The sequence below is a fragment of the Emys orbicularis genome, chromosome 5 (genome assembly GCF_028017835.1).
Source record: "Emys orbicularis isolate rEmyOrb1 chromosome 5, rEmyOrb1.hap1, whole genome shotgun sequence".
In the NCBI taxonomy this organism is placed as follows: Eukaryota; Metazoa; Chordata; order Testudines; family Emydidae; genus Emys; species Emys orbicularis.
In genome coordinates, this window is record NC_088687.1 from 69,122,555 (window position 1) to 69,139,251 (window position 16,697).

A 16,697-nucleotide genomic window follows, 5' to 3' on the forward strand; every position below is an offset into this window, starting at 1 on the left:
ACATCCCTCGGCCCGCGCCGCTTCCCGCCGCCCCCATTGGCCCAGGATGGCGAACCGCGGCGAGTGGGGGCCGCGATCGGCCAAACCTCCCGCGTCAGCAGGTAAATAAACTGGCCTGGCCCGCTAGGGTGCTTACTGTGGCGAGCCGCGTGCCAAACGTTGCCGACCCCTGGCTTAGCCAAATCAACCATAACCTACAGCCTAAAGACTTGACATAAGCAGCTACCCAGTAAGTGACCTTATATGACAAGGTGTAACAAGACAGAGTGCTGTTATAAGCAACTGTTGCTAAACTGCTGACAGATAACTACAAGATGTCAGTTTACACCATCTTTAGATATTTAAAGTTAGGAATATCAGCAGATGTTTGACCGGGAGAATCCCATGGTAACAATTGACATACATGCTAATAAGCTTGAAGTAAAAGTCCTTGTCACCTATTGGAGCAGAACACATCAACATTAATAGAATAAGAAAATACACATAAGGAAAGGGGCTGAAACTGCTACTGAATCTGCTAATAGGCATTGGCATAACCTCTGCTAAAAAGGTCACACTTCATCCATGCACTCCCAAGAGATTTCCCGGAAACTGTCAGGCCAAGGACCACTCCTAGGTCATCTTATCTAGTATGGGACTCCCTGCAAAGGATGGCATATGTATGTAAGTTCTGATTCCTCTAGTCTCTCTATCTACTTTTCTACATTGTAGTTTGTGATATCGCTAGTTGTGTTTAAAACTATTACAAATTCAGAAGGTCTTCAAGTGGGAGCATCTCTCCTGCATACACCAGGGTCCTCACTTCCAACCTAATCTCAAGGCAGCTGAACCCTGCCAAACCACACCATGTTAATTGGAAACTTTAACTTTAACTTTAATTAATACCTAACTGATAGATCAGGCAACCATTTTTAATGTCCCTGAAAGCAGAGAGAACCTCAATTTTAAGGTCCTCTCTGAAAAACTCATATACAATAAACTGCATGAAACTCAGTTTACCAACCTCAGAAAAATGAAGGGTGAATCAACCCTACTGGGGTGTGAACCTCTAGTTCCAAGGACCATGAGGGATTCAGAATAAGTTAAACTATCTCCTTTCTTATTCCTATGAATTTATGTATGCTCCACATATTCTTCTAAAAGCTACCCAACATAAGCCAGCAGTAATGGTGCTGAACCATAGGAACATGCAGTAACTATATTATATAGGGTGGCTCCTAGGTTTCCAAAATACACAATTATAAATACAGCATGACATATGCAACTGAATTTTGCATTTTTCAGACATACAGATGGTGAGACATGATAAACAGTGTCCAATTTATTATGTCTGTTGAATAATGCTGTTTTGTTTGATTTCCATAAGTGGAATCATTCTGACCTTGGAAATAAGATGTCTTATTTCTTTGTACATTGCAATAAGGAAAATGTAATTCAGAGTGAATGGAAAGTTGTGTGTGGAAATTGACAAGCTGGGAAGTATGGGGTATGTAAGGTATTTGTTTTCTTATCCTTGAGAATTACTGAATTGTTAAATTCGATTTTATTTCCCTAGGATAAATTCAGCATGTACTGTATATTCAGGAAAGTTCCTACCCACCATCAGTGCACTGCCTGCACTGGATTTCAAGCAGCAGTGTCTGCATGGAATTTTTGTGGATCTCCTAATACAGTGAAATCATAAGCTTGTTTTGCAGCCTTGTTAACCTAATTACATTAACCAATTAATCATGTAAATGAGAAAATAATTAACACAACCCCTATCTATCTGTCCAGGTAATTATATGGCCTTCATCATAGTAGTATCTATGCACTAGCTTTTGGCTTTAACCTACAGAATTTCCTTATGGCAAAGCACACTCAGTATTGGTGGTGTTATGCTAAAAAGAGTTAAAAAATAAAAAAAAGTTAAAACAGTTGGACTTCTATATTCTCTTAATATGAGCCTATCCTACAGGAAAGTCGGTAAGTAATTACAATATCCCTGATGGAAATCAGTGAGGCAATTATTTCATGTTCAGATCAAGAGATTTTCTTTTTATTTTGAAATTAAATTTTATACTTTATCTAAAACTAAATCACAGTTTCAGTATTCAGTACTTTCAAATAACTAGGCTGAGCAAATTAACATATTAAAATAAAACAGTTTACAGCATGCTTGCTATTCTGATGCTTCTGAAAGAAACTGTTCTATGTTGTTTCTCTCCGGGTTTTTTTGCATTACTATTTATTATATCATACCTAATAAATTGAAAAAGCTCTTCAGCTTCCATGGTAATCTGTGACCTGCATTTCTGCATTAAACTACCCTCCTTTGACCTTTCAGTTCACACATATGCATCTTTTTGTTGTTGTTGTTGCTTGTATGCTACGCAGCAGGATAGAGGTGAATAATACACTATATCCTCAGTTGCATCAAAGGCAGGCTGGCCTGCTCAGATAAGTTAGATATCAACTGGCTCATCCCCTGAATTATGTATGTGAAAGACTGATGCTGGTTGAAAAAAAAAAAAATGTATAGGACATGGATCCAAGGCCTCAGCTCATCAAAGCAATTAAGGCTTATGTCCCATTGATGTCGATGGGTTGGAAGCACATGTATAATTGCTTTAATGAATCAAGGCCCAAACTATTAGAACACATAGCTTAGAGAGAAGAGATTATCATATATTATTATTTAGTGTTTTTATTGTGAAAATGCTGAAAGACCTGAATCAGGATCAGGAACCCAATTGTGCTAGGTGCTTTGCATGTGATGAATTCACATGAAGACATGGTGCCACCTTTTTTGACCCCAAGCACTTACTGCAAACACACACACAAGTAACTTTACAAATCTGAATATTCCTATTTAAATCAATTGGACCACTCACACACACAAGTGTTTGCAGAATCAGGTCCTAAATAGATAAGACAGATGACAGACATATATAAACCATTGAAATTTTGTTTATATCTTGTCAGTTACATTTTTAAAGTTTATTCCCAAACCATCCTCCAGACAAGAGATGAGCAGAGAGCATTTATTTCAAGGAGGATTTTGAGATTTCAAAATTTGGTTTCATTCTGATTTGGAACAAAACCACAAAATTTAAAAATACTCAGCAGAACAGAATTACTGTTCTCCACATAGCCCTGCTGGGAGACCATGCTCCAGGAAGAAGCACTGGAACCAGGGATGATGGAAACCTTGGGAGCCTGGGGGAGCCCTAAATCACTGGGAGCTGAGCTGCGAATGAGATACAAGCTTGGGAACCAGGACTCCCAGGTGCCCACCTTCCCATCAGCCTGCCAGGCAGGTTGCCATGGAGCTGGGCAGGTGGGATCATTTCTGAAGGAGTTTTGTTAAAACTGACACAGTCCCATAGAACATTTTGATTTTGATGAATTGGCAAATTACAGCAACTTTTTTTTTGGTCAATTTTTTTCTGACCAGTTCTACTACACACCCTACGCTTCTGTTCAAGTGTCTCAGCCAACATGCTCCATCAATGCTGACACATTCTCTCTTCCACCTTTCCCTCCTCACAGAAATAGACTCAGGCTCAGCGTGTGAAGGGGTGGGGGAGGTGAAGAGAGGGCAGTGAAGTGGCTAATCAAATACTGTCTCTATTGATGTTACTGAAAGAATCTGAAAGCCTCATGGCTTCCTTTGCCCCTCTGCAGTACTTGCTGTGTATGGGCAAAATATTCAAAAGCACCTAAGTGACTTAGGAGCTTAGGTCCCACAGGCTTAGGTCCCAAAGGCCTAACTCAAGGGTGCTGGAACAATTTGTATAGTGGGGATGCTGAGAGCCATTGAACCAAACTGTAAACCCTGTATATGATAGAAACCACTTCAAGACAGGGGATGCAGCTGCACCCCCAGTACCCCTTGTTCGATCACCTATGGCCTAAATCCCCTTTGAAATGGGCTTAAGGTTCTAGGTCATTTGGGCACTTCAGAAAATGTTATGCTAAATCAACACAGTTAATGGATCATTCTAACAATGAAATTAATGTAAGTAAAAGATATACCAGATATGTACCCAGTGCTTAACGTGGTGTGAAAAACTACAATTTCTCATCATCTGAGAGCAGGTAGTTGGCAAAAGAGTGCTTAAAATCTGACCTTCAGACACACACACACAATTTTTTTTTGCTGGATCTGAAACCATTTGCACCATCCTCTCCCCCACTTTAAGACTGCATGCTTCTAAAGTTTATAAAAATTAATTGTAGGCTATTATAAATGTATTTTTTGAGAAACTGTATGAAATCCTGTAATTATAAAATGCATCATAATTATGTGCATAAGGATTTCCTGGCATTTGAGTGCTTGGCCATGTAAACAATGTTCTCTAAGTGGTTTTTAAAATAACATTACAATTATAACACAATTTAGTGAATTTGATGATAGGACTGAGGCATTATTTTTATCTAGTATTTTTATAAGAGTATTAGTTAAAAGAAATTTCAACCTTCATTTGAATTTCTTATCCGTTCTTTTTTGTCACTACCTTAATACTTAATACTACTTTTTCATTACTTGAAATATTAACTCTCTCTAAGCTCCTCCCCATACTTTCATAATAATTCCAGGGTAGGCAGCTACTTTGTAAATTTTTGCACAAACGGCCCCCTCAGGCTGCCTCTATCCCAGCATAAAGGGTCCACACTGGGGTCCAGAGTCACTGAGATCTTGCAATCTCTGCCAAGTGTACTCCCCTAAGAGTTACAACTATGGTGATGTTTTCTGTGACCAAGTAGGAACTGACAAACAGACAGCTGATGGATTACTTTGGGCAGCTACTACTAATTCCAGTGACTTATACTTAATAGTCTCTATTTCTCGCTATGTTTCTTAGACATAGTTTTATAACAACCATAAGATTTTATATCATTCATTTACTTTGAACAAAGCTTCTCAGTGCATTTGGAATAACTCACCATCTTATTCCATGTCAAAGCACTGTTTTATATCCTTGGTCCCTTGTCTTTGTGGGGGTTTTGGAGTAGTTTAACATTGCACCTGTCCTTCATCAGTCTCCCACGTCACAATGCACTGCACGACCTGCATGCCACATCTGCTGAACAGTTATCTTTATATTAATATTCTCCTCACAGATAGCCCTATTTATAGTTTGGCAAAAAGCCAATTGAAATGTTGTGCAAATATTTAATCTGAAAGGTTTTCTTCCTCATACTACCCCATCCCCACTTTGCTTCTAGATCAACTTCTTCCCCATTCTAATGTAATTCTCACAACACACAATAATCATGGCATGCTTCATTGTGTAAGGATCACACTGTTCTTTCCTAACTGTTCTGCTAAGCCTGTCTGGTAAGATCATTTACAGGAGCAGGGAGGAGAACCCAGGATCCCTTGCAAAGACAAAATGTTGCTGGATTCTTTTAAAATATTTAGTTTTATTTTTTTTTAAAGAGATGCTGCTATATAGCTACAGAGTCTTCCTTTAAATAATAAGAACAATCTCTAGCGTCCAAGTTGAGTGAAGTCTCTTAAGTAGCGCTTGTCTACTTTGGTTTAATCTACATGGAATCAGAGCTTTCTTCAGCCTGATCCAAACAAACCAAGCAACCAAAACAGAGCTTAACCTTACTTCATAAGTAGTATGCAGTCCTTGAGTTTCATACTTCCCCCATGCTTCCTGACCCATAGGCTGGGTAAGCTCTTCCTCTGCCTTTTCCTCTCTAAGCTCCTTCCACAGTATTTCACTCTTCCTTTCCTAGACATGTTTGAATAAGCTAGTAATTCTCTTTCCTGCCTAACTAGTGTGAAGTTGTGACATTAAGAACAGCCCAAGGGTAGAATGCAAGGGGCACCCTGATGTCCAGCAGTGTGTTTCAGCTGGCCTGACCAGCTCACTGTACCCCAACTCACTACTGTTATCATTTGCATCTAAAAGGTATCCTGTAATACATCACTGGAAAGCTCATAACTCACCAGTTATTTGTATCATTGTGTGATGTAGGTGCAACTGATGCAAAGTTATGGACATAAATTATAATTCTTAAAACGTTTGCCACTCACACAGGAGCTACCCCACCATAGACAAAGGAATGCAGTTTTGCCACAGGACAGTTACTTCCAAAGTACGTTGAAAGACAATGAGAATACATTTATGTATCAGATAAACAAAGCTATCAAGTAGGGGGAAGAGACAGCTTGGTTACATCTCAGCAGGGAAGAGAAACTTTATCTGAGCTACAAAGACAGGAGAATCTAAACCTCAAATAACCACCAACTGAATCAACTGATTGAATAGAATATTAATGTATCATGTAAGTGTGACACTGTATAAAAGATGGGTGATCATTTATATTATTATTGATACCATTATAATATAATTGCAACAAATCTTGTACAAAGTGTATCATATAGTGTATCAATGGAAAAGTTAGTCTGTCAAGTATGATTATCCTGATTAAATCCATGAATCATCTTTGTATCTAAAGTTATGAATATTGGCTATGTATTTGTATCTCAAATGTGTTTGTTCTTGGGGTGACACCCACAAGGTAATTTATATACAGTCTTGCCAGCCCATTGTGAATGGACTATTCAAGCTTGATGGGCCATTAAGAAGAATCAACTCTCCAGATAGTTCTTCCTGAGGACGCCTCCGGCAGTGTGGAGCCAGTGGCAACCTCTGTGATTCAGCAAAACATATAAGGGCATGTGATATGGACAGGTGACCTCAGGCTCCATCTTTGTCATCTTTCCATACACGTGGGCTGTGTTTGGGACAGTAAATTTCCATGCACATGGCAGAGGATATAAAAGACACCTGAGACATCTCTATTTTGCCTCTTTCCTGCTCCAATTCTCTGAACTGTGGATTTATAACTGAACGAAGTATTTTGAACTATGGACTGAGGACCTTCCAGTCTTTTGGAAGTTACCCAGACTTTTGCAAACCAGCAGTCTATTCCATCACTGCTATAATCCTGATCTATGAACACTGAAAATCACTTGTATGTATCGGATTCTTTAACCATTCAATACCTCTCCTTTTCTTTTACTAATAAAATCTTTAGTTAGTTTACTAAGGATTGGCTGACAGTGTGATATTTGGGTAAGATCTAAAATATATGTTGACCTGGGGGTAAATGTCTGTCCCTTGGGTAGAACCTTATATATGGTGACTTGGTCTAATATAGTGAGAGGTTACTGAAAACCCTATTTGTTCGGATGAGAGCCAAGGTCTGGAATGCCTGAAGAGGACTGTGTTTGGCTTCTTGTTAACCAGTGTGGTGCTATAGAAGCTCTTTTGTGTACTGGTTTGGTGAATCTAATTACAGAATAAACCACCAGTTTTGGGGGATTGTCTGCTCTGTTTCTTGCAGTCTGCCCTGAGTGTGGCATTCTCAGTGTGGTCCATTCCAGGCACCCAGTCACAGTAAGGTCTTTTACAAATGCCTATAACACACCGGTGATGAATATCAGTGTAAAATGTATGTATTAACACTACAGGAGGAATTATGGATACTGCATTGATATTCTGTTTTCAAGTGTGTGGCCGAACAAAGAAAAACAGTTCCCACCCAGACGGGGGGGGACGGGACTATTTATCGGTCTTCTTTGTAAATAAACATGGTAAAATCAGAAACAATGAAAATTCAGGACTCGGGGTACATTTGGGGTCATCTAGCTTGTTGTAATAAGGCTGAGGGAAGCCAGAATGAGGCTGAAAACAGGCTGCTAGGGTGAGAGCAGCTGAACCAGAGCTGGGTAAGCACACAGACATTCAGGGTGTGACCTGCTTGTGAAAGTCCCAGGTTGGAAGCTATCGTAGCAAGGCACTGTAAGGTGCCTGGGGTTGCAGGACAAGTGATGATACAACTCCTCATTGATATAGGCTGCACCTTGAACCTGACTGGACTGTCACAGAAATATTATATGTGCTTTTATGTTTATTATATATTTGTAATTTCCACATGAACCTGCTTCTCCTCCTTTCAGAACACTAAAAGGTATTTTTTCTTAGAAAAGCCATCAGAACATATTTGGAATTTCTAAGCCAATCATTTTTGGGGAAATACGCAAACAAATTCAAGGGGAAAGGCTAGTAAATTATTTCAAAATACAGTAATTTTGTGAATTTTAGCAAGTTCCTCTGATGAAATGCAGCCTGCAGAATTTTAGTGGGAACATTAATCTTTGGGGAATTTAAAATCGGGCTAAAAATGGAAGCTAAATTCAGCTTGTATGAAACTACCACTGCCACTCCGTAACACACATACATAGGTGGATACAAACACATATATATACATACACACACACACACACCCCATGGTACCGTAGTTGTCTCTGGGGAGAGTACTTACAGTTGCTATCAGCAATTTAAAGCATACTCAATCTTCGGCAGGATGCAAGAAAATCCATAACACTCATAGGAGGAGTACAGAGATGAATGGATTTACAGGATTTGTTAAACTGGATGGAAATTCAGTAAAACACCAGCAGTCCAGTTCCTGATTGAAGAAGCACTTAGCTGGGTAATGTTGGAAGTGAAGCAGTGGAAAAGAAAAGCTAGGCTGGAGTAATTCATTTTTGTAAAGATATAACACTCTTAATCAGACCTTCCCAATCTGTAAAATTCCCCTAACAAGGCATAGGAATGAGTGTTTATCATGATCATTGTGACAGGGCGTGTGTCCTCTGCTCCTGTGTTTCTACACAAATGGGTCTAACATCTCCGGTTTGTAACCGCTGCCAGGGCCGGCTCTAGGCACCAGCAAAACAAGCTGGTGCTTGGGGCGGCACATTTTTAGGGGCGGCATGGCCGGCGCCAGAATGCCGCCCCTAAAAATGTGCCCCGGCCGCCCTAGCTCACCTCCGCTGCTGCTGCCAGGGCGCGCGGAACAGCTGATTCGCGCGCGCCGCTACTCGCCCTCCCTCCCAGGCTCTCAAACCTGGGAGGGAGGGGGAGATCCCGAGCGGCCGTTTTGCGCGCCGCTGCTCCCCCTCCCTCCCTCCCAGACTTGGGAGCCTGGGAGGGAGGGGGAGAAGCAGCGCCCGTGCCGTGGCCATTCGGAGTCTCCCCCTCCCTCCCAGGCTCTCAAACCTGGGAGGGAGGGAGGGGGAGATCCTGAGCGGCCGTTTCGCGCGCTGCTGCTCCCCCTCCCTCCCAGACTTGGGAGCCTGGGAGGGAGGGGGAGAAGCGGCACCCGCGCCGCGGCCACTCGGAGTCTCCCCCTCCCTCCCAGGCTCTCAAACCTGGGCTCTCAAACCTGGGAGGGAGGGGGAGACTCCGAGTGGCCGCGGCGCGGGCGCCGCTTCTCCCCCTCCCTCCCTCCCTCCTAGGCTTGAGAGCCTGGGGGGAGAAGGCAGGGCTGGGGATTTGGGGAAGGGGCGGAGTTGAGGCGGGGCCGGGGGTGGGGTAATTAAAAAATGGGGGGGGGGGCGGCCAAAATCCTAGAGCCGGCCCTGACCGCTGCCATGTAGTTTATTTGTGTTATACCAACTACTACCCCTTTACATTTCCGTGCAGCAATTCTATTTACAGTGACATACATTCATCATCCCTTTTTTTGCCAGAGACAGGAGAAGGAAGAGATCTTTACATGCAGAGATCTCCCTTACCTGGATGCTGCTGGCCTTTCTTTTTCTCTTTCTCCCGTGCACTTCCTTCCTGTGCTCCTTTTCTACTTTTGCAGTTAATGGACTAATTATCTCCAGCCCAGGCTGATCTAGTAATTAGCCACTCCTTCCCTCAATCAGGCCCTCTCTGGGGAAGCTAATTGGATTTACAGTGACCAGAGTGCTGGTTCTCAGCATGGTCACAATCCTGAAAAGATTTGCTATGAAATTCTAAAAAAGAAAATGCTAGAAGGTTTTAGGTGCATTGGATTTAAATAGAAAGGACCATATATGCACATCAGAATCACAAAATCATATAAAGATGGAAAACACCTACTGGATCATCCAATCCAATCCCTCTTCAAAAACAAAGTCATTCCCTACAGTATATGCAGGGGAACAATGGCTCTTGCTGCCACAAAATCTGCCCCCACACCAGCCCCGCCACCCCCGCAAAAAACCACCCTAAAAATAGCAAAGTCTACCACATACAGCAGGGATTGAGCCCATGCAGGTGATTTTACACTGCTGAGGAGTAGGCAGAGCTCATTCAGATATGAGGCTCATGACTCACCAAGAACAGTCCAATAGTCCTTGTTCTATCTATTCCACTAGGATCCCAAGGATATTGCAGCCTTAGAGTTCCATAAACACCTGCAGAATACCTGGGAAAGGCAGGTGAGGAGTGTAACTGGAGTTGGGTCCCAAAGGGTTAGTGGGAGCTGGTGGATCCCATCTCCCTCCCTTGGCTGCTGAGAATTATCTTTTTCCTGATGGATTATCCTTTCCCAGGTTCCAGATCCATTTTGCTGTTGTATCTGGGCAGTATGGTCCAGGCAGTCTCTATAGCTGTCAATATGCCAGGGAGGAACCCATCCCTTACCTAGAGCCCAATATCTCCGCTACATTATACAGTTTTGCCACAAAATTAGAAAAATTAAACATTCTCTGACAAAAGGTAGAGAAAGAGCTCACAAAGGAACAGTTATACTATGAGTATACGTAAACCAAACAAGGATAAAATTATGGCACCATTGAAGTTGATAGCAAAGCTTACATTGACTTCAGGGGAGGTAGGATGTCACCCAAGACTCAAATTGTACCCTACTAGTAGAATTAAATAAGTAATAACAATAACTAGCACTTGTCATCACTTTATATGCTTTAAAAGGTGTTTAAGATCCATAGCCTCATTTTACAGATAGGGAAATAGAGGTGCAGAGAGGTTAAGGGAAATCCAAGGCAGATTATAATTATTTAATAGTTATTTTGCAATAACACTCAAGGGCCCCAATCCAGAGTGAAACCTCAGCGTGCTAACTGCTATATACAAGCAAATACACAGTCTCTAACCTGGTGATTCTACAGTCTAACAAAACAAGTAATTTACAAAGGTGTGACATTTTGGCTTGTTTTGGCTTGGAATCAGCCTGATGTGCTGCATTTTGGACAGAATCCAGGGATTTACCCAAACAGTGTATCTGACTTCTTCAGAACATATGCTCAGGAACTGCTCCTCTGCAAAACAATCAAGCAACTGGTCATAATTCCCTGCTTCCTTCCCCTTGGCCCATTTTTTATCCAAATTGCACGATTTACACACACATTGTCTCTGACTCTTCTTGTCTTGCATTTTGAGGGCTCTAAATTTCAATCTATACACTTCAGGAGTAATTTGAGACCTTTGCAATACAGCCTTTTAAAATAGGGCTACCATATGTCCGGATTTCCCCGGACATGTCCGGCTTTTCGATCTATAAATAGCCGTCCGGGGGGGATTTTTAAAAATCTAAAAATGTCTGGGATTTCCCCCTGGTCGGCTATTTATAGACAGAAAAGCGGCGGCCAAGTGCCGCTGGGCACCCAAAGCCCCTTCCCGGCTCCCCCCATCCCCTGCAGCCTTACCACGCTGTCCGGCCCCGCAGCTGTCTTCCCCCTCCTCCACTCCCCTGAACACTCCGCCCACCTGCTCCTCCCCCTCCCCTGCTTCCCGCGAATCAGATCTTCGCGGGAAGTCTGAAAAGAAGCAGGGGCAAGCGGGAGGCAGCAGCAGGTAAGCTGGGGCGGGAGGGCGCGAGGAGGAGGAGGAGAGCTCCGGGGAGGCGCAGCCCTGGCCGAGCGGCTCCCTCCGGCCCCAGCAGCTCCGGCCCAGCTCAGGCCCCAGCGGCTCTGACCCCAGTCCCAGGGCGGCAACCCCGGTCCCGGCTGAGTGTGCCAGCCCGGCGCTGGCCGAGCACCCCCGGCCCGGGCCCGGCCCGGCTCGGGCCCCAGCAGCGCCGGCCCGGCTCTGGCCCGGCTCGGGCCCCAGCAGCGCCGGCCCTGGTTCCGGCCAAGCGCGCCGGCCCAGCCCCGGCCGAGCACCTCCGGCCCGGCCCCAAGCCCCGCAACCCCGGCCGGAGCTCCAGCCGGAGTGCAGCCCGATTCCTGGGCTCTTTAAAGCCGGCCCTGGTCAGGGGACAGGGATGGGTCAGGAGTTTGGGGGGGGCTGTCAGGGGGACGGGGTGTGGAGAGGGGTTGGGACAGTCAGGGACAGGGAGCGGGGGGGTTAGATAGGTCGGGGGTTCTGGGGGAGCTGTCAGGGGGGCAGGGGTGTGGAGAGGGGTCGAGGCAGGCAGGTAGCAGAGGGGATTGGATGGGTCAGGAGTTCTGGGGGTTCTGTCAGGGGGCGGGGAGCAGTTGGATAGGGCATGGGAGTCCCCGGGGGTCTGTCTGGGGGCGGGGGTGTGAATATGGGGTGGGGGTGTGGATAAGGGTCGGGGCAGTCAGGGGACAGGTAGGGTCGTAGGGGGTTCTCAGGAGGGGCAGTCAGGGGACAAGAAGCAGGGCGGCTTAGATAGGGGGTGGAGTCCTAGGGGGCAGTTAGTGGCAGGGGTCCCAGGAGGGGGCAGTCAGGGGACAAGGAGTGGGGAGGGGTTGGGGGTTCTGAGGGGGGCAATCAGGGGGTGGGAAGTGGGAGGGAGTGGATGGGGGTGGGGCAGGGGCGGGGCTAGAGCGGGGCTCCCCCCCGTGCCCTCTTTTTTGCTTGTGGAAATATGGTAACCCTATTTAAAAGTCATCTTATTGCAAAGCCTTATCAACTGGCATTTCATTAAACACATGTAATGCTTTACCCAAAAGCTTACTAATCAATGTTGGAACTTCCTTGTCCTCTGGAACTTTATGAACTTCACATAAAAAGTGGCAAGGTATTCTTCAACACAGTCTGCTTCTTTGTATGCAGGGCACAGCTTTTCCCAGCTGAGCATTCCTTGGATGGTGGGAGTACCTGGGGATTGTGGGATCTGACCCTATTTATCCATTATGCTCTGGGCATACACCCTTTCCTTCTCTTTTTCTTGGGTTTCCTTTCTGCTCCAGAGCTTGGTGATATGCAGCTGCTTCCTTCTCCCTTCCCTGACTCTCAGCTTCCAGGGCTCACCAGAGTGCTGCTTCTCATTCTTTAGATCTCCAGGCAGCTTCCCATCTTTGGTGTTCATGCTTTTTGTCGTCATGCTCAGCTAACCAATTTTGGTGTTCATGCTCCTCTTTTATTCTGTCATTCTCCACCTTAGTCAGCTCTCACTTTGTGGTTGCTTTGCTGACGCGCATGTTTATGTTTTACTCTTGTTCTAATTCTCTTACCCAAAACAAATAAACTGAAAATAATAAAACCATAACCTGTTTTCAACCTTCTAACTTGTGAATCACTTAAAACCAGCTTCTCAGTGTGAACCTCAATTAGCCAACCAATTAACTAACAAACTGTGTAAATCCTGCTGACTACATAACTGTGACATTCTAGGGTTCACTCAGGCCTGTAAGGGGTTTAGTCAATGTCTGCCTTGTAACTTGGGTGTCTTGTGACTGTGCAACTGCAGTTCAGAGCTCTGACCTCAACAGCCTGATTGCAGCCCACGAGCCTCACTCTGAGTTTGCTCAACTTGGATACTCCTGGCAGGCTGACCTTAGTACCCTCTCAGCCCCAAATCTGCTCCAAAACTGTCCTCCTGCAGCATCCAATCTCTCTCACTGAACCCTCACAGAGACAGTAGAATATTCCAACCTATCAGCTTACTAGAAGCACAGACTTTACTGAACTGATCTAACACTGATTATTTATAATGAAAGCAAAACAAGTTTATTGACAAAAGAGGATGGATTAAGTGACTAGAAGTTTTCTAACCATTAGAGGAGTGAGTTCTATAACAGCCTTCCAAAGTGGAGCAATGGGGGTAAAAAGCCTAATTGGCTTCAAGACTGAGCTTGATAAGTTTATGGAGGGGTTGGTGAGACTGCCTACAGTGGCATATAGCTGATTTGCGACTAGTAGCAGCAAATATCTCCAACAGCCAGTGATGGGAAACTAGACAGGGAGGGCTCTGAGTTACTACAGAGAATTCTTTCCTAGGTGTTTAGCTGGCGGGTCTTGTCCTAATGTTTAGGGTCTAACTGACCACCATATGTAGTGTGGGGAAGGAGTTTTCCTTTGGATCAGATTGGCAGAGACCCTGAGGTTTTTCATGCTCCTCTGAAGCATGGGGCATTTGTCATTTGCAGGTTTAAATGATAGATTCTCTGTACTTGAAGTCTTTAAATCATGATTTGAGGACTTCAGTAACTCAGCCAGAGGTTAGGGGTCTATTACAGGGGCGTTTGAGTGAGGTTCTGTGGCCTGCAATGTGCAGGTCAGACTAGATGATTATGATGGTCCCCTCTGGCCTTAAAAAAAATCTATGACTCTATATCAATAAAAAGAAATAAAGGTAGGAATAGTTACAAGCAAATAAAAGCAGACACATGCATCTAAAAGTCCAACAATTAATCTAGCAAGATACAGTCTTTGTTCAAGATGTTTTCTTTCACCTTCAGTCTTCCCTCCAGCTTTTTACTGGCTGGCCTGGCCAGGATCCATTACAGAGATCAAATTGCTGGGTTTCTTTATCTCTTTAAATTGAAGGATGGATAACTTAAGGGTTTACTCCCCCCTCTCTTTTTAGTTCAGTGAATCTTTGAAATGTGTCCTTCTGAAAGGTACTCACAGATAAAGTTGATTAGTTCATGGTGAGTAGAGGAGCCATGAGATCTGGAAGATAAGTCTCCATGCTGGTTCCTTCCTCGCTGGTAGTTATTACTATGCAAATTATCTTTGCCTGCTGCAACCCTCCATACAAGTGAATAGTCCACTGAATTTGGGCCCCGCTTGATTTCAGGTGTCTGCCTCTTTTTTTTAAAAAAAAAAAAGAGAAACCTGTTTACCAATTCCCCCTGACATGCCTGGTCTAAACACCTTTAGTCACCTATTAGTGAGTCATCCATAATTTCACACAGAGTATTATTACACATACTTTACAATGATATTATTGACAAGTGTGTTATTGGTTTTCAAATGACACAGCACAAGGCATCTTTTGTACAAAAATCATTGCAGTAGGTGTGAATACAGGTGGCTTAGGGCCACAAAAGGATTGGGGGAGGTTACAATACAATTAGATCTACAGACATATATATTTCTCATATAGATATATACCACTGTAATTTTTTAATAATTATAAATAGATACACAGAATAAATAAGTGCCAGCTAACCTCATTGTCCCCTCAAGCTATCATTAATCAGTTGAGCTAGAAATATAATCCAGACCTCCCAATTACAAGTTCCAACCCCTGCCTGCTTGACCGCAGTGCTTTGCTCTGAGACATTCAAATTGATGACAATTATAACAGGAATTAAGGACACAATTGGGCTCTAAATACAGATTTTCATGCATTTAAAGTTATGTGGTGGGGTAAATTCTCTTTAGGACCTGGAGTTCACCAAACATTGCCACCATCAAAGTGAAGGGGAAACACACTTAAAATAGGATTCAGGGCTCACAAGTTTTGTTTTTCTCTCACTCTCTCTTCCTCTCTCCTTTTACTTTCAGATAAAGTACATTTCATCTCCAAATACAACTATCTTAAATTCTTTGGAATTATTTAAACATTAAGTATAATAATCTGAAATTAGCGGACTTGCTTTTCATCCCAACAGCATACAGTACATGAATACCAAGAAACTAGTGAACTTTGCCATGTTAAGTAACACTAAAGGGTTTTTTTCACCAGAGTTTGAACCTCTGCTATGTAGCTTGCTGCAGTTCTGTATGTCTCCTCTCCCCCTCCAGCACCTCTCCATACTACCACATTCCTCTGTAAAGAAACCTGGTTTTAAACAATCATTTGCTTTTCTGTTTTGATGTCAGGTCCATGTTTCAACAACTGTTCTCCTCTTTCTGGTTCCCTGTTCTAATGTTTCTTCTTGACAACTCTTTAGTAATGCTTGACATGAGATGCCTGCCTCATGTAAAACACTGAAAATGTTAAATATTCCTGAAAAGTGGGGCGGGGGAGAGATAAGTGGGAAAACTGACAGATCATTTGTTTTCGCTTAAGGAGCAATTCTCCATCACCTTAACGCAAAAGTTACAATAGGAATTTCAATAAAAAGAAAAGTGTCTTCACAGAATAAATGCCCAAGTCAAAACAAGTGACAAAGACTGAATGAAACTTCAAAGGAGGCCAATTTAACACTCAGTTTCATGTAACTAATGCATATACCATACTGTAACATCTTGGAGAGAGAGAGTCACAATTGTAAGTCTTAACATGTTCATTTTAAACTTAATTAACTGTTACAAAGTTTTTGAATAATAAACCAACAACCACAGTGCATGAAATAAAAAGGAGGAAAAATAAGTTGATTTAAGAGGTGTAATTGCCAGCAAAGAACACCATTCATATCCGGCAGGAGCCAGGTCTTGTTTTACATCAGGAACTGGGCTTCCAGCTAATGTCCTCTTTCCATCTTAGCAAAGAGAAATGGTAAGCATTTCTAAAATTTCATCCACATTGTGTCAAATATTCAACTCAATACGCATCTAAACAGGTAGTGTTCCGTGCAGTTTTAGAAGAACTGAATACACAAATGATTTTTATTGGTGCTAGAGCCATTTGTCTAGGGGCCAGACTCTGCAACCTATACTGTCTTTACTGTATGAATAGTCCACTGACCTAAATGGGTCTACTTGTATGAGTAACAGCAGCAAGCACAGACCTTAATCAAGTCACAGTGGGGCAGATTTGATAGTCTGATA

General features: G+C 43.3%; 1 protein-coding gene across 1 annotated transcript in view; it reads right to left on the reverse strand.

Annotated features, from left to right (window-relative positions):
- The window catches only part of MARCHF1 (membrane associated ring-CH-type finger 1), a 181,921-nt gene that overhangs the window by 164,860 nt on the left and 364 nt on the right, over nt 1-16,697 (reverse strand). The window lies entirely within an intron of this gene.